This window comes from Scomber japonicus, chromosome 2 (genome assembly GCF_027409825.1).
Source record: "Scomber japonicus isolate fScoJap1 chromosome 2, fScoJap1.pri, whole genome shotgun sequence".
Lineage (NCBI taxonomy): Eukaryota > Metazoa > Chordata > Actinopteri > Scombriformes > Scombridae > Scomber > Scomber japonicus.
Genome location: NC_070579.1, coordinates 37,137,187 through 37,150,168, shown reverse-complemented (window position 1 = coordinate 37,150,168; position 12,982 = coordinate 37,137,187). Strand labels below are relative to the sequence as shown.

The following is a 12,982-nucleotide window of genomic DNA, read 5'->3' as shown; positions in this document are numbered from 1 at the left end:
TCTCTTTTTTTTTTTTAAAGTGCCTTTCCACAGTTTTCTAACTTAGCATCTTTGAAGCTCTTTGTTTCTAATTTGAACTAAGTTATAGTGTATATCCTATCATGTGTAACTCCTAAAACCTAAACACTGTATATCAGCATTAATGGCTGCTAACTAGTATCTGCTTTTAAAGAGCTGAATGCAACAAAACATGTTTTAAAAAAGGGAAGAAACAGATGCTGTTGGCTCATTGGCTTCTCAGTGTTTAGACTACATCACACAATATTTGACATTTTCTATCAGGCAGCGGCTCTCAGGTTCTGTTCTTGTGCTCCATCATGAAGGCTGACGACCTGAACAATGATGTTCCTTTTATCATAGAAATGATGTTAGTTTTACTGGAACAGGTGTGTTATATCTGAAGGAATGTTGCAGAATATCTGAAGAGATATGGCATCAATCTGCTGCTTTCAGTGTGTCTAAAGCTTCAAAATATGGAAGACTGGATGTAAGTATTAGTATTTCATTCAGTTAATCTTCCGTCAGATTAGTTTAAATAGGGGAAATGTTTGCTGATGAAATTTCATGATAAATACTAACATACACGTTCTGTATTTGTCATATGAGGAAGCCACTGGTTTGATTGATGTGGTTAGTGCAGCAGCAGTGTGTTTGTTCTGCTCTCTTATATCAGGCTGGTTCCCTCCACTTTGTATCCAGCTCACAGTAACAGTAACAATAACAGTGCATCCCTTAAACTAAGTACAAATAACAGCAATTCAGTATCTGAGCCCACCTAAAAACAGCATCTACATATTTTTAAAAAAGCAGCCGGTCGGGCTTTGTGCAACAAAAACAAAGAAAAGAGTCAGATTAAAACACAGAGCCTTCATCAAGAAGGTAAAAATGATAAACAGCCGGTGAGGTTTCTCTTTAAATTACTGTGACTCCCTTTTATACACAGACTAAAAAAAACCAGAGATAAAATAAAAACTGTCTTTCAACAATTTTACTCATCACAGTCTCCTCTGCTCCCCCGATAGATGCTGGAATAAATATGTTTGGGGATCTAGAGGAAGTTGATTTTCAAAGCTGTGTTATTCCCGTCAGGCGGTTGTGAAGGCGGCCTCGTCCGGGTCCGGGTCCTTGCCGTCGTCCCCGCCACTGGACGAGCGGCTGCTGAGGTCGGCCACGCCTGACTCCAGGTCGCTGCAGGTGGAGAGATCGTCGGGTTCGAGGCTCTTGAGCTGGTTTGGAGCGGCCCCTAGAGGCAGGGTGAGGGCGGGGTCCTTCGTCTGAGCCTTCCGGTTGGCTGGTTTGGAGGAGAGTGCGTGACCGTTGTCCTGTGCAGGGCTGGTGATTGGGTCTGTGTAAGTGGTGGGCGGGTCCGGCCCGCAGTGTCTGTGCCGCAGCTGGCTAATCCTCCTCCGCGGAACCTCGATCTTCTCCCACGTGATTGGCTTCCCTGTCAGGGCTGCTATCCTCTGCACACACACACACACACACACACACACACACACACACACACACACACACACACACAGTTTATTCAGTTAGCCTGCATGTCTTTCATTCATTTATCAGCATGAATGTTAACAAGTGTGTCTCTAGTTGAGTGTAGTGCAGGGTTAGGAGGTGGAGGCTGTGTTAGTGATGGAGGAAGGCTGAAGTAAAGTTAGTATCAGTGTATTTCAACAGGCCCAGTTTTGCTTGTGACAATAATGATCAGCTCATCATACAATAACATAATTATCAACATTACCATGTCTCTATATGGACTTATCGTATTATACATGGACATTATTTCGCCACGCTTCACAATAGCAGCTATTATATTATATCAGTGGTATAAAATGATGTTGGAATGACAATAATATCATTTATGGCGATTATTTCGGAGACAATATATCATTTATCATGACACAGGACTAACTTGAACTAAAAAATAAAGAGTCAGGCAGTCTGATATTCTAATAACAGTAAATGATGATGTGTCTATAGGTTGCAAACAACATATTTGTCATCCTCAGACTTGGTGTAGGGTTTGTAAATTCATGACTTTGTCTGCATCTACTAACAAATAGCATCAGAATAATTTGAGCATACAATGACTACATAACAATTCTACACTTTTACCTCAGTACTCCAAAATCTAGTAGGATGAGAGCGATAAACTGACAGAGTTTCATTTGGATGGAGAAGGTAAAGCTACACACTTTCTGATAACACTGTTGAAGTAAAGGCATCTAAATGAACCCTTACATACTGTTCAGGGTCAAATTTGACCCATGTTTACATTTGAGAGCTGTAAAAACACCATATATATATTTCTTTTAACCAGACTTTTCCTAATGTGACTCAAATTATACAAAAATGGACATAAAGTGCATCATTTAAAAAAAAAATTGTGCATTTGATACACTTTTTATATATGCAAATGTACAAAATTGTGTCGTTGTATTCATTATATTCTATCAAATGTTCTCCTAGACAATTTCTTCATAAATAAACTGACTACACTGTTCACTGTCTGGCAGCTTCATTAAGGATGAATCAAACATGTATTAATGACTGACGGGGAATTTATGAGTGTGAATTGGTGTAGAGATTAATTCAGTCAGAATATAAACAGTATGTAAAGGGTTACAGATAAATGAAGACTAAAACTAGCTGGGAGTTGTAGTGTTTGAGCTGTGTGCTTTTAGAGTGATGGATACTGAGGTTTGAAAGGGTAGGAGGGGTTACTATGGAAGTGTTACAACGGTGTGTGTTGTATGCCTTGGTTGGAGCCCGGATGGTGGTGGTGGGCGGTTCCTCCTGGCGGTACCTCCTGGTGATTGGTCAGCTCCTCCTCCAGCTGCTGGGACTCCTCTCTCACGGTGGACAGGAAGTCGGCGGGCGACTGGCGGGGAGGCGTCGACTTCTCCACGTGGTTGTAGAGACCCTTCCACATTCTGGGTGGGAGGGACACACACACACACCAATCAGAATGTTGATTTTTTTTTTTCTTATGTAGATTGAAAAAATGGTTGAAGATTTTTCATGTAAACAAGCTTTGTAGAAACAGCTGTGTGTGTGTATATGTGTGTGTGTTTGTTGTAGTGACTCACTTGAAGCAGTAGGGGGTGGTGTTGGGTCTCAGGACGCCCTGAGTCTGGCTCAGCTCCGCCTTGTACAGAGGGTTGGTGAACTCTGCTCTGTCCTTCCACAGCTGGGGCCACACAGAATGACTCCGTTCACAGAGCCTGCCATCCACACAACACACACGCGCGCGCACACACACACACACACACAATGTATTCCTTTTAACAGATTTTCATTTGCATGTTTCAATCAAACCAAACTCTAAACATACACATATCTACATTTTTGGATGATTTCTGTCATAAAACACAAACTGACTCCTCCTTTAAAAGCCTAAATCAGCGAGGGCCAGCACCTTGTTTGCTCCTTTTTATCTTATTTCTATAAGTGAAAGAAGCTTTAATACGCTCTCTGCTTGCTGGCAGACATCCAGACCCATGTGCCACAAGTTCATAGAGGGCAGCAGAACTGTGATGCCAAAATAATGAATAGATGATAAGGATGTTACTGTGCTGCATCATGGTATAAGTCAAATGCTGGAACTAGTAAGATAGAGATGTGATGACTTATTAAGTGTCTGCTGCTTACCTCATATCCCTGCGTTCTTTCTGGCAGTTTCCCAGGAAGGATCCGTACTGGCAGGAGTAGACCTGTGTGTGTATGGCGATGAGGAAGCGCTCGTTGAACTCTAAAGGCACATGGGAACTGCTCAGACAGCTGCCACACACACTCCAGGAACTGATCAATGACCGGGGAAACCTCTTTGGGATCTCCGTCCAGGTGAGCGTACCTGCAGAGAGAGAGAGAGAGAGAGAGGAGAGAGAGAGAGAGAGAGAGAGAGAGAGAGAGAGAGAGAGAGAGAGAGAGAGAGAGAGAGAGAGAGAGAGAGAGAGAGAGAGAGAGAGAGAGAGAGGAGAGAGAGAGAGAGAGAGGAGAGAGAGAGAGAGAGAGTTTTTCAACTGGATGAAAGATCAGTTTGAAGAAATTCATGGATGCTTCAGAAAACTAAATGACTAAAAAAACTTTATTTTGAAAGACTTACAGCTGATGTTAATGTTATGCAAATGTACAAATCATACCTGTTTTTATTTTTAAGTCAAAAATCAGCATTCAAACATCAAACATTTCTATAAAATGTCTTTTTGTTAAGATGAATCAGACATTTATTAATAACTGACGAGGAGTTTATGATGTGAACAGGTGTAGAGAATAACTATGAACAGTATGTGAGGGTTGGTTGCAGCTTTTATTTTAATCATCATGCACCTTAAACATTTACTAAAGTCAGAAACAATACATTTTACTGTTCTCACTGCTGTATCTGAAAACACAGAGAAAATATAATATATAGTATAATGAGTAAAAAACAGTGTATTCTGTATGGACATCATGATATGAAAAGCTGAGAGCTCACACAACATTTGCATAACTAGGTCCTCTTTCACTTTTAATACATTTGAACATCATCTGTTCATGTGTCTAAATATCACTTAACTTCTCCTGTATTTTGGTTCCTCTCAGGAAGACAACAGCAGTATATGAACAATTCTTTTATTATATTATTTATCTATAATGTGTGTAATCTGTGGTGCATTCATGTTCTTACTTCACAACAGAACTGTCATTTCCACCAACTGGCAAAAACCTCTGATCTCAAACACACATCCAGAGGTGCAACAGCTGTTTCTTACATTCAATTTCTGTAACTTGTTAAGTGTTAAAACATGACTTTAAGTACTGTTACCTGTTCATTTGAAAGTTTTACAGGAAGGATATATGGGAGCTTTATTATGGACTGCATGCGAAATATGTGACAGTAAAGTTCAGTGGTTGGTTCTGTTTTACAACATGAGATAAAACATAATGTATGTAAAATGATTGTAATGATGTTCTGCAGTGTGTGTGTGTGTGTGTGTGTGTGTGTGTTAAGTTACTGACCTGTGGGAGAACTTGTGTCCAAAGGAAACCCAGTCTCTCTCTATCAGCATCTATGAGAGAGGAGAGGAAGAGGAGGAAGCAGGAATAAGAGTAGAACAATGAGGCAGAGGAAGAGGGATGGACATAGTGGAGGAGCAAACTGTTAAGACTGAAAAAAGTCTGTGTATGTGTGTGTGTGTGTGTGTGTGTGTGTGTGTGTGTGTGTGTGTGTGTGTGTGTGTGTGTGTGTGTGTGTGTGTGTGTTACCATGAGTCCCTTCATGGTTCTGTAATATGGGTCCAGCAGTATACTGGCTAGAGAGCAGGCCTGTGCTGTTCTGTCCCAGCCGTCTGAACAGTGAACCAACACACTGATCCCTTCATCTGCCACTGCCTGAACACAGAGAGAGAGAGAGAGAGAGAGAGAGAGAGAGAGAGAGCGAGAGAGAGAGAGAGAGCGAGAGAGAGAGAGAGAGAGAGAGAGAGAGAGAGAGAGAAAGAGGCACAGCAGTTAAAAAAGGACAAACACTCCAGTTTCCAGCTCCTCAAATGTGTCAATTTTCTGCTTTACTTTATTATAAATATAATAAATTTGGGATTTGAACTGTTCTAACAAAAATAAGCACTCCAACAAATTATTATGGGCGTTTCTTTTTTATAGACTACATGATTCATCCAATCAAATATGAATCAGTATTAAAGAGGAGGGTGCAGGTTGGAGAACCCAGTGAATGGATGTATAGGAAAGAGGATGTAGGAACTAGATTTTCACCACAATCACTTCTGGAGTTTTTGTGAGAGAATTTAACTTCTGCATCTAAAAAAAAGCAAAACAGGAAGTGATGTAACAGCAGGGAGTGCTGTCAGGTTGAACAATATGAAATGAATGGATCTGGATGCTTCTCTCTCTCTCTTTAAAAAATCCAGATGTCTGTCATTGTGCAGAAACAAAAGGTGGACACAAACCAATTCAAAAGCTAATACCAAGTAACACAACAAAGGGGACAAGAAGCACAAACACAACATTTAGGCTGATGAGCTAAAAGTGGACAGAAAAATAAAAACAACAAAATAACAGAATAACAGAATAAAAAAAACCCCAAAAAACCCTTATTACCAAATCATCCTTATCATCGTCATCTTTTTTCTTTTTTCATGAATGGAAAGTTTATTACTGTCAGTGATTTAATATGGAAAATGCTGAGTCACCTGCCAGTTAGTTTCTCTTTATTCTGTCATTGAATTATACAGCCAACACTAAAAAGCCTCTCTGCTTTTCACACTCGATTTAGAATTTCACTTCCTATTAAGTTAACCTCACTTGTGTCACACGCCACCCCCCCCCCCCCCCCCCACCACCCTTCAAACTTGTTGTCTTTACCCCAAAATAACGCTGACTCATGTAATACCACTTAGCGAATTGTCACTTTTTACACATATGCAGTCCTGAGTTTGATGATTTTATATGCTGGGGTAAACAGAAAGCAGTTGTTGGTGTGTGTTTTGTTTTTGGGGGTACGCACCCTGGCGATGAAGACCCCCGCATCCACGATGGCTTTAATGTGTTTGAGCCAACCAGAGTTCTCCAAACCCCACAGGAAGTCAGTCATTGATGGAGCTCGCATCTCTCCCACTGCGTAGGAAAAGATAATATCAGAGGAAGTTTGTGTATTTACTGTCAGCATCTCTGTCTGATAACTCTGAACATTTCCCCGTCTCCATGACGACTGTGTCGTTAACTGTAAATACGCACTCTTCTTCTACTTCTTCTTACCGTCGATGATTTTTTGCTGGCTGCTCCTCATCACGTGAATGTTTTCAATGCCGATGAACTGCAGCTTGATGTTGGTGTAGTGGTCTTCGTTCTCGTATCCTTTACCTGCAGCTCGGTTTGCCATGGCGTTCAGCTAGACACACACACGCACACACACACACACACACACACACACACACACAGGGTACCATATGTGAGAAAATGACATAACAGTGTATGTTTATGTTTTTCACTGTGGCTACATGTGGATGTGTGTGCGTGCGTGCGTGTGTGTGTGTGTGTGTGTGTGTGTGTGTGTTACCTTGGGCCTGGTATCCACCACATAGATGTAGTCACTACCAGGGTTGGACTTCATCACAGCTTGCAGCATTATCTCATCCTCCTGACAGCGTCCACTGAAGCCTGACAGAGGCTGACTACACCGACACACTGCAGCCTACAGAGCGACAACACATCATCATCATCATCATTATCATCATCATCATCATCACAATTATTCCTCTGTGTGTGTGTGTGTACTTACCAGTGTGTCCTGGTGGAAGTAGGACAGAGCAGGAAATCGTCCTCGACTCCTGAACCTGGAGCTGCCCACGATGATGGCGGGTGTGGCTGACTTTGGGACAAACAGCTCTGATGGGTACGTATCACACACCTGAGAGAGGACACACATGTATTTTACCACTGAAGGAGGGTAGATACACATTATTCACCATTAATGACACTTTTCATGTTGAACTATGTCCGGGGCTGTGTTCGAAACCGCATACTACATACTACATACTACATACTTCTATACTACATACTTCCATCCTACACACTAAAGGACCAGATAGTAAGCAGACCGTTTACACTGTAGTAAACTACACGATTACCCACAATGCATTTGGTTCCTACCCGAGCTGAAATCATCAGGCTGAAGCTGATTTCATTTTAGCTCTAACTCTGTAAATATACCACTTTATCCACATTTCTAACCTTTTTAGGAAGAAAGTAAAGTAGCCCTTTAGATCCACAATGTGACGCTAATTTGTCCAAATAACACCTGTTTAAAGTTTTGTTCCTGAGAATTCGGAGCCACTCAAGTTAGCCGTAGCGAGTAACGCACTTAAGAAAACCATAACGATAGAATTTGTGCTTTCATTTTGAAAACAGGAAGCGAACATACCCTGGCTGTAGCTAACTTGAAACCACCGAGGTGGTGATCTGTTTAAATATATATATATATGTACATATATATATATATATATATATATATATATTTTTTTTTTTTCAGAAGTTACGTTGCATCTTGGGTAATGTGAGTGTGAGTAGTCAGCTCTTGATGCATACTCTGCATTTCTGGAGAATCTAGTAAACCATCCAGGAACTTCTCACATACTCTAAATCACATACTACGCAGTTAAACACACTACATGACTACTACTATGACGTCAGAGTTAGTACGAGTAGTAGGAAAGTATGCGGTTTTGAACAGACCCCTGTCTTCCCTGTCAAGAGGTTTAAGAAATTTAAGATTAAAGGTGCAATGTGTATGATTTAGTCCCCCCCTCCTAGCATGTAAGAACTAACGCTGGCTGCAAAAAAACAGACAATGTTAAAAAAATATAAAATATTGTTAACCTTATCCTTTAATAATGTCATCATACAGGCCTTGGAGTGTAAAGCATTACATCATTGTGGTGTTGTGTGTGTAGAGTTTGAACATTTCAAGATGTTCCAGATGTGGTTTTGTAAACTACTGTATGTGATTAATGTCCACACATGACGACATCAGATAAGCAGCTGTGTGGATGTCATATTAGTGACAAGCAGGCTATTGGTCCAATCAAATAAATAATCCTCTCTATTTAAACCAGTGTTTGTTAGTGAAGCAGAGACTGCCTAACCCTTATTCATATATTTGATATTCAGACCACCATCATTATGAAAATGCAGAAGAAGAATAAATAAATAAATGTAGAGACTGAGCAAAGAACTGTGAGTTAAGACATTTGCTCTGAAGCTGATTTTAAAGCGAGCTGCTGCTGCTCTGCGTGTTAGAGGAGATACCTGCTGATATACAGTATTATCTTATCTCTGACCTTGTGAAAGTCCTGAGCACAAAGCCTGTTCACTTCTCTTAGAGAGCAATAAGTAGACAGATACAGACTGTAGACTATATGAATTCAACTACATCCTGTTTTATACACATAACCATCTCTTCTTATTCTATTTAAATACTTTAAATGCCAACTATCAGTTATTGGTTTGAGTGTTGTGATAAAATCTGTGGCTGTCTTTCTATTACTGGTGTTTCTCTGGACATGTGACTGACCCTGTATTCACTGTTGGCTGCCGTAGCAACCCACAGGTTATTAGGAACTCCCATCCTCTTGTAGTCGGCCGCGAGGTCCAAGAAGTTCCACGACTCTTCTCTCTCCTCCTTGTTCACATTGGGATTGAAGGACAGGCAGTACAGCTCACTGTACTTCTCTGTTAGAGGAGAGGAGAGGAGAGGAGAGGAGAGGAGAGGGGAGGAAAAGAGAAGAGAGGAGAGGAGAGGAAAAGAGAAGAGAGGAGAGGAGAGGAAAAGAGAAGAGAGGAGAGGAGAGGAAAAGAGAAGAGAGGAGAGGAAAAGAGAAGAGAGGAGAAGAGAAGAGAAGAGAAGAGAAGAGAAGAGAAGAGAAGAGAAGAGAAGAGAAGAGAAGAGAGGAGGTGTTTAACCTTTGTGTCAGGGTCAAATTGACCCTGTCTGTTTTGACTGTCCCTTCTTTCTTCCTTCCTTCTTTCTTTCCTTCCTTCCTTCCTCCCTTTCTTTCCTTCCTTCTTTCCTCCCTCCCTTCCTTCCTTCCTTCCTCCCTCCTTCCTTCTTTCCCTCATTCCTCCCTCCTTTCCTAATTTCCTCCATCCACCCTTTCTTCTCTCCTTCTGTCCTTCTTCCCTCCTTTCCTAATTTCCTCCATGCTCCCTCCTTTCCTTCCTTCCTCCCTCCCTCCCTCCCTCCTTTCCTTCCTTCTTCCTCCCTTCCTTCCTTGACTCAAGGACAACAGGAGGGTTAACATACTGTAACAGTGACACACACACCTGTTTGTGACACCCTGGTCTAACAAGTGCAAAAACACACTTTTGTATATACACACCTGGTCGTGACAACCTGACCAATGAGGAGTGGACATCCATACAGTCTCTCTCCTGCGGGATGAGGAGCTGGAAGATCCGGAAGTCCTTACAGCGCAGGATCAGCTGACTTCCTGCCGGGGACGTCTGGGCTCTCTCCACACTGCTCACCATGCTGTGCAACACCTGGAACACACAGCACATCTGTCCTGTTATTCACTGAGTCCAACTTAACCTTACCTCTAATCACACACACACACACACACACACACACACACACACACACACACACACACACACACACTGTGTGATATGGAAGTCTGTAAATATGGAAGTCCATAATGTCACTCAGCACTTTAAAGAAAAAAAAAACCCACAACCTGGTATTACTACCAACATGTCAGATTGTTGTGTAATAAGTCTTGTGATCTAAAATGTTCAGGAAGGAATGTCGACATCAAGAGTCTGGTTTTTTGTTTCTCAGAAGAAGTGAATGGCGTGCAGTGAAGAAGAAGAAGAAAAAGAAGTTGCTTTAGTAATTGTTTTGTGACACACTCATTGAAATCTGCCTTCTTTTGTTCCTGCTAATCCAGCACACACAGTCAGCGCCTGATGGGTGAAATCTGACACCCCTGGATGCCTTTATTATCTAAGAAGTGTCCAGAGGGACGAGGGGCAGCCTCCTAATCCACCTCTTGAAGGAGTTTCGAAAAAGGGGGCGGGGGGGGGGGGGGGGGGGGGCGGCGGAGGTTGGCATCTGCTTATCTTGTGTCTGGAAATTCAGCACTCACACAATCCTGACAGAGATGAGGTAACAGCAGCTTTTGTTAGTAAAAGGCTGGCGAGATTGAAAAATACAAACACGCTATGATGATTTAAATCACACTGAAACTCGAAAAATGGCTCCAAAAACATCCAAGTGGCCAGTCCTCATTACAATTCTATGCTTATATGATAACACAGAAGGTACTACAGCATCTCTGAGTCCAGAATGAGTCACTATGATTATGCTGTTTTCTCAATTGCTTTCACTTTTATATGTTTCTCCTGCATGACCTGGTTTTAATAAATGTACTTTTAGCCTGTTTTTAAATCTACACTGCATTCATTCAGCTCTTATTCTCATAACTGAAACAAGTATTTTTGACATCTTGATTGGTGGAAATATTCTGCCAACGCCTAATGAAATGATATGCAGTAATGCTGAGATGTTAGAGGAAGTATCAGAATTCATTGTCAAGCTGATACTTCCCTGCTCATATTTCTGTCACAACATGTCTTCATTATTGCTATCCACCTGCAACTGGAACAGATCTGCCTGCATGTCTGTAGGATGTGTCAGGGACATCTGAAAGCAGGTTATTATTGCTATCCAGAATAGGAGTTTAATCAGAATCTGAGTCAAAGGATGGGAGAAAGAGAGCCAGCTTTCACTTCACACAGCTGGAGCAGGCAGTGATGTGACGGAGGATACACAGCAATACAAGCGTCTGGTCTAGTGCATCCACCTTGACTGTGTGGTATGTGTGTGTGTATGTGGCAACCCACTTCTGGGGCTTACCCAGGTTTCCTTGCGTGTTTCAGGGTTGTTTTCGACAAAGATGGTGTGTGTGGCAGAAAGGTAGAGAGTCCCGACGCTGGCCTTCCTCTGGCCTGACGACCGGTCCAGGAGACGCACATTTTCCACCTTACAGAAACACACACACACACACACACACAAGATCAGAGACGGAAAAAATACCCACAGATCCAACTGTACACATACGTTGGCATGTATATACAATCACAAAGGTGTGCACATGAACACAAAACAGATTATTACAGTGTAATAACAGCTCAGTATCCCTGCCATGACTCAGCAGATTACACATAATGATCATTGAGCTCAAATTGAAGTGTGATTGAAAATTAAAATCATTACTTAAGTGTTGTTTTGTTGTGTGGAGTGTGTGTTTGTGTGCAACATGCAGAGACTGGTTATGTGGCTGTGCTGTTAATACATGTGTCATTACAGATTGATGCACACTCTGCGTGTACTATTAAGATGTTTATTTTCCATATGAGCACAGTGGGACTATGATGATTAATGAGGAGGAGGAGGAGGAGGAGGATGGGGGGGCTGGCAGCCAGGAGGGAAAATGGTGGTGACCAGCACGATGCAGCGTCATGATTGGGGAAAAAGGGCAGATTTACATTAGTTGGAGACATATTTATATCCATATTTATTCATATTTAAATTATAAAATAAATATCTGCACATGTGTGTTAGCAAGAGCACGCGCGCACCCTTCAGCACACGCGCCAGTTTTTTGGGGGGTTTTGTTTATAGCCATGTCTGATATTCTACAATGCAAAGCCGCTGAGTCCATTATCGGACACAGCGGGGCTTTTAGTGTTTCCTGTGAACACGGCGGCTAACTGTGTGCTGAACGGAGGCTGCACCTCACAGTGCACCGAGATGGATAGAGAGAGAGACAGAGAGAGAGAGAGAGAGAGAGAGAGAGAGAGAGAGAGAGAGTGAGCGTGAGAGAGAGAGATAAACGAATGTCAGCAGAGAAGAATCAAAAGCCGAACGAGCCGTTACCTTAGGCGTCCGAATGTGCTCCATCACTGCCAACCAAAATGGTGGAGATGGAGAGGAAAGAGTAGCCCGACGTGTTCTGTGCCTCTTCTTTTTTTTTCAAGCGGTCAGCGGTTATATTCCCCGTTCCACGTCAACAAACGTGCCGTACTGTCGGTGTCTGCAGTTCCAGCACCGTCCTAGAATATTGCCCATGTTTCCCGCCCCGCTGTGTCCCGTTAAAGTGGAGCAGGAGGGATTGTGTACACACACATACACACACACACACACTGCTTCTGTTAACGGTACCGAAGCTGAGCTCACTGTCTCCTCTAGACGTGACGCTGATAACAGCTGCGTACTACGCTACTGTCACCATGGCGACAATAAAGCGCATATCATCCGGTTACACCCTTCAAAATAAAAGCCAGGATTCGCGTATTTGTTCCATGATTTGTTCCCATCCTGAAGAAGAAACAGCAAATCGCAGAGATGTCACAATGAATGCATTTATGTTGTTCTTAATGCAAACGTCATCAAGAGTAACAACATAAAAACCATAAGGGGTAGAAT

General features: G+C 42.1%; 1 pseudogene; it reads right to left on the bottom strand.

The window, feature by feature from the left end:
- Nucleotides 1–907: 907 nt before the first annotated feature.
- On the bottom strand, nucleotides 908–12,506 carry LOC128372777 (myotubularin-related protein 7-like; annotated as a pseudogene).
- Between the last annotated feature and the right edge of the window lie 476 nt (nucleotides 12,507–12,982).